Source organism: Clupea harengus, chromosome 6, assembly GCF_900700415.2.
Source record: "Clupea harengus chromosome 6, Ch_v2.0.2, whole genome shotgun sequence".
In the NCBI taxonomy this organism is placed as follows: domain Eukaryota; kingdom Metazoa; phylum Chordata; class Actinopteri; order Clupeiformes; family Clupeidae; genus Clupea; species Clupea harengus.
Genome location: NC_045157.1, coordinates 20,207,131 through 20,216,225, shown reverse-complemented (window position 1 = coordinate 20,216,225; position 9,095 = coordinate 20,207,131). Strand labels below are relative to the sequence as shown.

At 41.2% G+C, this 9,095-nt stretch overlaps 1 long non-coding RNA gene across 1 annotated transcript; it reads left to right on the top strand.

Annotated features, from left to right (window-relative positions):
* Positions 1-6,034: 6,034 nt before the first annotated feature.
* Positions 6,035-9,095, top strand: LOC116220718. Its single transcript, XR_004163811.1, has 3 exons — positions 6,035-6,075; positions 8,800-8,943; positions 9,066-9,095. It is a non-coding gene; the product is annotated as an uncharacterized LOC116220718 (long non-coding RNA).

Here is a 9,095-nt window from a genome sequence, read left to right as displayed (position 1 = left end):
AAGCAATAGACATTTGTTTTGCTTTGATACTGTCATTTGATTTTGATGTCCTGTGAAACTACCGGAAGTCTAAGAGTGAGATTCTGCAGAATATTTCTTTGCATATTAACAATATTCCAAGTGTTAAAATCTTAATGTACATTTTTCTCTAATTGTAAACTTTGGTCTTTCTCTTAATTAAATAATTTTCCGGCACTTGATGTGTCTATAGAGCATTTTAAATGATCTTTGTCTATCAATGGCTGAGGTAAACTGATTTTAACAATATATGAGTTGTACAGTAATGATGTTGTCTTATAGTCACGGGACAGGAAAATGGCTGGGGACTATCTGGGAGCCGGAAGTTATGGATTCATTGCTCGTCGCATAAACGTCCTTGCTCTTGTGATAAGTCTTACTGCTCTTGTCGTTCTGTTTAGTCAAATATATAGTATAATCATGCTTATTCAAAGAATATTTTAAAAAATTAATTAAAAAGTCAATGACATCTTGACCTTTTGGGATATTACTGCTGTATTGATCTGGCATACAATACTGTATTTGTACACTTTGACATTTTAATTTGTTGTCATCATGTTCATGTTATTGTACTGCTCTCTCCTGTAAGATCCTTTGTTTATATTGTGTAAAACAAAACAAAAAAAACTTGAAAAATGTTTATTCATGGGAAAATTCATTTCTGTTCGTAAATTAAAAATGGCCACAGTTACATTGTACGGTTACTGAATGACTACATCTTTTTGACATATTCTTAGACTGTCAAAACTGTAATATCCTGTTCACTGCTAAAATATACCCCCCACTGTGCAAACAAAGATAAATATGAGGAAACTGATTAACTTGAAGAACAAATTATTGATTTCAATTTCATAACACACAATTTCTGCACAATATTACACACATGGTTCACTTTTCTAAGACACAACAATCAGACACTGAACATGTGTGCCTTTTCTACGGCACTGCCCTTCTATCTAGCACTCAAAATGTATATGGTGCACTGTCTAGGTGCAACACTCTGGTCCATACTGTTTTGGAAAACTGAAGAAAAAATGCTAAAATGTGTTACAGTACTGTATAGGGTGTTTATGTATTAAGTCTATTGTTACCAGTTTTGTCAGAATACCTTATGAAGCACGCCGTAACACTGAAAGGGCAAAAGGCATAAGCCTTAGAAAGACAGAAGAGTTTTAGATTTCCCACTTGTATGTAGTTAGTGTTTGAAAAAAAGTCTAACTATATGAAAAGTTGTGTCTGTCATTCGACCCAAGTCATTTTATTTTGAAAAAAGGATTATATAATTCTGAATGCAGTGTTTCATTTTTCAGGAGATGATCTGAGGTAGATGAAATTCAAAAAAAGTTGGCTGGGCAACGATTAACAGTTTTAATCGTGATTAATCGCATGATTTCCCTGATTAATCACGATTAATCGCATTTGTATGCGCAAAATCCAATAATGAATTCAAAAGTAGTGTATAGCGCACTTTTACTTGAAATGTTCTGCCATATGAACGAAAGTGCCATAACATTTGTTGTGCAAACACTTTTAACACCAGCAGTTTAATACAGTAGCAGTTAAATAAAATATTCAGTGTAAATCTCAACTTAAACAATGTTATCAAAGCAAATACAAAATTAAAGCTCATTGCCACTGCCAGGGCATTAATGTTATCCTGTTCGTTTTGAAAAAGAAAAAAACTGGCCGCAAAATCCTGAGCCACAATCATATCTTAATCATATTAATCAGATCACAATCATATTAAAACAGGCCATTTCTGAGGTAACAGCAGAAACATTTTGCTTTCATCAGGGAGCAGCATAACCAGTCTATGTTCAGTACCAAATGTCCCTGTTAGAGTGAAACCAGAAAACACTCTCAGTGCAGTTTGTCAATTCCTAGAACTTCTAGAGATGTCTCTCCTCTTTTTTCATCACAGTCAGAGCATGTGAATGCAGCGCCCACTTTTCATCAGTATAATGCACTGTGGTTACCGAGTGATGTCCAGGGGCCCGTTCGTCGTAGGGTTGAAGCTAAGTTAATCAATTGGCCTTTTAGCCCGTTAAGATTAGCGAGCTGATTGAGAACAGCAAATATCGGTTCGTTAACGGCTGATCCGCATCCAAATCATGTGGTTAATTTCAACCAGGCTAAAGTTATCATGGCATTTGCGCGTGCACGTCCTACTTCAAAAGGCAGGAAAGGTCGATCACCAAAACAATGATTTTCTAACGGTATAATGGTTATAAACTCAAAGAAAATTGCTCTTTTTTTCTCCGCTGGCGAGCAGGAGATGAACATGAACGCTTATGAAGAATACAAGACCATAATCATGGCAAAATTCAACACCGCTACCGTTGGAGAGCAAGGTGTGTTGGGATGTTTATACGGTGATATCTATGTATGAATACCTAACGGCAAGTGTCAACTGGTACAGAGGATCCCTCTACCGATTCGGAACTGCAAGGTTGCTAGTTCAAATCCCCTCACCTCCTTCCTCGATATAGTTTTACATTTTCTTGTAAGTCGCTTTGAATAAAAGCGTCTGTTAAATGAATAAATGTATTAATAACAAATGCAATAAATTGAAGCAGTGAAAATAAATTGTCTGTATTTCTCTCTATTCTTATCATGAGTCCACCTTAATCCTTTTCTACAATAATGATATGCTATGGTGTACTAATGACGCTCATATAATTATGAGTGCTTTGTTTTCCACATCACCGACACTACAAAAATGTACCACTCGCAAAAAAGCGCAAGACAGTCAATGTTCGACTGTGGTGTTTGCAATAAATGACTTGAGAAGGTCTTGTAAATGAATGATTCCTTGTCGGCTGAATCGGTAGCGCTCATACAAGAATAATTGATCTTGGCGATTGCAAAGAACTCTCTCCCTCCGCTAATCTTATTAACTATCTAATATCAGTCCTTGGTCAATGGGATCCCTCCTTTTTCCGGGGGTGTGGCAAGCTTATCCAGCTACACTTAAGTTAGCCTGCCCTGGAGCAGGTTAGTGCTAATCGATATGTAACTATGGTGATTTATCAAAAGTTGCTTCCACGAACCAAAAAGAGGGGTGTTTTTTATCTTAGCCTGGAAATTAGCTCGCTAAACCGCTTAGCGAGCTACGACGAATACCCCCCTGACCCATATCCAGGGCAGGCCCATGTCACATTGCAGAAGTTCCTCAAAGTTGGATGCACTATGACAGAAAAAGTTAATGAAAGATGCTAAAAAAAACCTTACTCAACCTCGGAGTTCTGGTGTCTGATTTAAAATCCGCCAATAACCAAGTAGGTGGATAATTAGCCAACATTATAACATCATAACATGCAGTGTTTTCCTGACCTCTTTTGTAGAAATCGGGAAAGCAACAGGCCTGACTGCGATTGGAACCAACTCAACCATGGCAGTCAGCTGGGTCAAACCCAGTGGGAATGTAAAAATGTACACTATCATCATAAAACAAAATGAAACTCTGATCCAAAATGTGAGCCAGAAGAACAATCAGGAGCAATCAGAACAATCAGTTGTTTTCGAAAACCTGCGGCCGGGCAAAAACTACACAATCATCGTGACAACCATAAGTGGACCATTCCAGGAGGTGTCGGATATGGTCAAGAATGCCACGTGTAAGTTGTAATAAACCCAACATGTTTAGCATTCCAAATCAAACACACTTTACGTTTGTTAGGTGTCATTTCTCCCTCTTATTGCAAAAATATTTCTTTTTCATCCATCCTCAGATCCCAACCCTCCTACGGAGCTGAAAGTTGAGCAATACACCAATAGCTCCATACGTCTCAAGTGGGAGAGGCCTCTAAATATGGATGTGGGAGAATACTGCTTTACAGTGTCCTATGGAAACGATCTAAGTCTATCACAATCTATGACTAACGATGACAATATCGCCGTGAATAACCTGCTCTCAGGCACTCAGTACAGCTTTACAGTGAAGACTGTGGGTGCACTGGGCTACGAGAGCACAGCGGTCACAACCAGTGAGTCTCAGTACAGATTCAGCATGCTCTCGCTCTCTCTTTCTCTCACTCTCTCTCTCTCTCTTTTCTGCAGTTTTTGCTATGCTCACAGGGGGCAAAGGAGACCTTTCAGTTCTGTCTGCCACTCCTATTTACTATACGTCCCAAATTGTGCCCTAATCTTTGATGCTGACAGTAGTGGCCTTCTCTCGCAGTTAATTGTACATAGTTAAACTGGACACAGAAGTGTTATTTCAAGGCCTGGTGTCTTTCCAGAACCCAACTCTGTGAGTGAGCTGACCCAGCTGAGCCTCAGCTTGAAGACCGTGACGGTGAAGTGGACTCAGAGCGACGCTAAGGCAGGCTACTCTTACCGGGTGGATGTTTCTTATCCCAACGGGACGCAGATTAAGCAGCTCGACGTCTCTGACACCAGAGCATCAGTAGGGGGACTGCAGTCTGGAGGGAGGTACAATGTCACTGCCACCACTCAAACTGCAGGTGGCACTCACGCTCCAGCCAAATCCATCACCGCGCTCACAAGTAAGTTCTGGTCCCTGAGCTCCATCACTATCTGTATGTCCGATGGTATATCAGAACCTTCAAACGTTGGATTAAGTGGGTGAATCAGAAACCTGTTTAGGCTTTCCATGTCATGAATTTTAGGCAGATGTTTTTGAAAGAGGTACTGGACGCTTAAATGTGTTTTTGAGCTGTGAACTAAATTATATGACTGAACTTTAATGAATCACATCATTGCTGGTGTCAGTATTGACAAAAATACCATTTTTATATAAATCTGCATTTTTATGGGTTGAAAATGGCTCAACACGACATTTACTGTTTAAAATCATCCTGAACCGATGCTGATGAAGAGACACAGTTTGGGACTTATCTACATGAAATTACATGAAAAAACATCATTTATTTTTTTTAAAGCATGGTAACACCTTCTAATCAGCCCCTCTGATCTTAAGAATGTTAACGAGCCCCCTCAGCCACTTGCCCACTTTTTAGCATTTTTCAAAATTATGCAGTGGGTGGAGTTAGGCTCAGAGCTGGGGGTGAACTTACACTTGAAGGTTTATGTTGTTGTTTGTGTGTGTGTGTGTGTGTGTGTGTGTGTGTGTGTGTGTATGTGTGCACGCAATTTTCATTTTTTCATTACTATTAGGCCGTTGCTGGTATTTTTTCTTTCCTTGCGGAATGTGTGACATCGCTGAATTACTGATGAGCTGCCCTGGGCCTCTTTTCCCCCCAGAACTCTACCCCATCACTGGGTTAGTAGCCATCACACAAAATGACTCTGCTGTATTCCTGAACTGGACCAGACCCATAGACTTCCCTGAAGAGGGTTCTTACTACATAACTACCAACTGCAGCAAGGCCCAGCCTAACCTGACAGTGGAGGCAGAAGCCATCTACATCACAGGGCTGAGCCCAGGCATCTCCTGCTTCTCTACTGTTTATAGCCAGGTCAATGGCATCGCGGGAGACGCCGTCAGCATCTCATACAGCACGGAGCCTTGTCTTTCATGGCTTGTCTTTCTTTAAATTTAGGATGGGCTCACTATTCATTTGTTTTGGTGGTTTGTCATGACTATGTGCTGCCTTTGACCCTAGACAGATTTTCAGTCACAGGACATAGCTTAGCTTGAAGGAGTTCTGCTTCTCCTGCATGTTCTTAAGCACTTCTCTCAACCAAGTAAAGTCAAATCTGCACATGGTGCCTGTTCAATTTTATCTCAAAGTTTGTCTGCAGCAAAAGCCATCTGAGAATATTTCAACTGCTGTCAGCATATGCTAACCATGCTGTATTTGTGCTGTGCAGCGGCATCGGAGGTGTCTCAGTTTGATTGTAACCTGACTGATGCCATGCTGAGCCTAACATGGGATAACCCTCCTGGCTCAAATATGGGGTTTGAAATCGAGCTGGGAAACTCCAAGCAGTTCATTCCCACATGTAACCCCAGTTGCTCCTTTAACTTCTCTGGTCTGGACTACAACACTCCGTATACTGTTGCTGTCTTGACCAAGGGCTGTGGAAGGAGCAGCTCTGTTAAAAGCATATCCTGCAAGACTGGCATTACAGGTGTGTGTGTGTGTGTGTGTGTGTGTGTGTCTGTCCATCAACTTTATAAGTAGCTTCCTACCAATGGAGCTGTCATGGACAGAAAGTTCCGGCCTGCCAGAAGTTCCGGATGACGCAATGGATGACGTTACGATCAGCTGTTTTGCTCTTTCACGTGAATGATATAGAATCTTCATAGCTAGGTGCTACTGCTAACTAGAGGTGGGGACTTGCTACGTGTCTTCTCAACTTGTAATGCAGCAATTAAATATCACCGCGGCGGTTGTTTTGAGATACTTTGTGATGTTTCTTCAGGGCTCTCAAGTGTCACGCATTGAGCGTGACAGTCACTCATTTCGGTCTTTAATCACGCACTCCCGCCACACATCGTATTTCTCACGCTGAAAAAAAACTCTAAGCTATTTAATGTGCCGCAGCGCGCAAACATGACCTGGCCGCGCTGCCCTCACCGTGGAGGAATCAAGCACGTCTCCCCGAATCCCCTGGAGTTCTGCCGTGAGGTGCCAATTATCAGCCAATCAAAAAAAAAAAAAAAGCCAATCAGAAAAAAAAGTGTCTTTTGTATCTGTTGTATCTGGGTAAGATTTAATCCAGCAACCAATGAAAATAAAGCATCCTGGAATTGCGCGCGACTGATCTTCCGAAAGTTTCGTTAACCTGAGGAAACCACTGGAGCTCCGAGCATCAGTCTTCTACAAAGAGCAAGTCGTCTCCTGTTTTAATGTTACAACAAATTCACAATGGTTTGACACAAGCAATGACAACTTGACTGCAGTAAGAGAATATTTCCCAGATAATTAGCATCAGTTTTTAATGAGTGTTTGTAGCCAACACAGTTTGCCTTTTCACTATAGCTTTGACTCCGAACTTTCTTTAATAGGCTATAATAAATTCGAGTAGGCCTATTAAAAATATATATAGCCTATAATTCGAACGAATATTAGGCAGCCCTTAATATTCAATGATGTTATGGGCATTATTTTTTGTAAATGTGTTTGCTTGAACATTCTATTCAGATTCCGAGGCTTCTTCACGTGAAGTTGTGAATCGCGAGCTCATTAGGCATACTAGCATGTTATAAATATCCTGGCCATGGATGCATTAATCATTGCATCTGTCTTTCAAAGATGTCAGGTAAAAAACAAATAAGCATCCTGTCCTTCGCCCAAAGAGGAAAGCCCCCTAAAAAGGCCAGATTAGGCCCAGAGAACGTAAACACATTAGAGGAGGAGATGGTGGAAGAGGAAGAGACAGTACAGGTGGAAGAAGAGACAGTACAGGTGGAAGAGGAAGAGACAGTACAGGTGGAGGAGGAAGAGACAGTACAGGTGGAGGAGGAGGAGGAGATGGTGCAGGTGGAAGAGGAGGAGACAGTGGAAGAGATGGTGGAAGAAACAGTGGAGGAGATGGCTAGAACAAAAGGGAGAATAGTCCCAGGAGCAGCCACCTACAAGACCTCTTTTAATAGTGAATGGACCTCTAAATGGCCATTTATTACTGTAGGAAGCACCAGCTCATATTACTGGTGCTCTATCTGCCGCCAAGAGAACTCCTGTGCCCATCCAGGTGTGCGGGATGTGACAAGGCACATAGGCAGTAAGAGGCATCAGGCCAAACAGCAGGCACTGAAGTCAACCAGCGCAGTCAAAAACTTTGACTTGCCAGTGACTGCAGAGATGAGTGTGCAAGAGGTCAAGGTACATTTAAATGCATAAGGTTGACTACAATGTTCATGAATACAATTTTTCCTAATTAATACATCCAATTCTATGACTATGGCATATATAATGGGAACCAACACCGAAAATGATAAGAGTCCAAAAAGGCAACAAACACCTACAATAAACAACACAAGTCATAATTCTCTCTCTCTCTCCCAAATTGAATAAATACTTAGTAATTGGTTGAATTGTCAGTGCCATGTGTCAAATCTTTTCTGCAAGTCTGATCAATTATTAACAACAACAAAACACTAATAATAATATGGGGGGAGGGGGGGGGGGCAGGGCTGGTCTGTGGGCATACGGCAGGGGAGGGGCGGGCGGAATGGGGGCGTGGCCGGGAGGGGGGGATATGTCACTCTTGCCTCACTTCAAAACTTGAGAGCCCTGTTTCTTATTAGCCGAGCAGTACAAATGCATATGAAAAGTAATCGAATTAGTGCTAAACAATGTTCAAAGACAGCTAGCTTTAACCATCTCTGCTCTGGATCTTACAAAAGTAGTAACAATTTAGCTTTCTGTTCACAACAACCTTTAAGTACCACGTCGGTATTTCATGAAAAATGTATCTATCTAATCGAAAAAAAATGGTATCGTGAACATTGTTTAGCACTACTTCCATTACTTTTCATATGCATTTACTGCCCTGCTAATAAGAAACATCACGAAGTATCTCTAAACAACCGCGGTGATATTTAATTGCTGTATTACAAGTTGAGAAGGCATCACAAAGTATCTCAAAACAACCGCCGCGGTGATATTTGTTGAGAAGGCATGTAGCAAGTCCCCACCTCTAGTTAGCAGTAGCACCTAGCTATAAAGATTCTATATCATTCACGTGAGTAGTGTGACAGAGACTGGTTAGCAATAACTGACCTCTCAAGCTTATCTGTCCTGATGTGAGATAAAATGGCACTGCAAGGACTTTATGCTCATGAATGCACATGTATGGTTCTATACACATTGCTGCATGCTGATTGCTCGATTTGTGTGCTTCTTGTAGTCCCTCCTAAGACCAGCACTGAAGGCAGTGTGATGGCGACTGACATAGAGTTCGACAAGTTCACTCTTCAGCTGAGCCCCAGCCTCTTTAACGACACCCACGGCCCTGTAGTCAGTTATGCCATCCTTTTGACCTCAGATCCTGGTATGATTGTCAAGATATATGTTCTGAACTTCTTTTTACATTGGTTTGAGTTTTACGTTTTGTCATCTTTGTACATTATGTTTTTATTTATTTCATCATATATGTGTTATTTTCCCAACAAGGGTCATTAAGTGGAGGGCCAACCCAATACC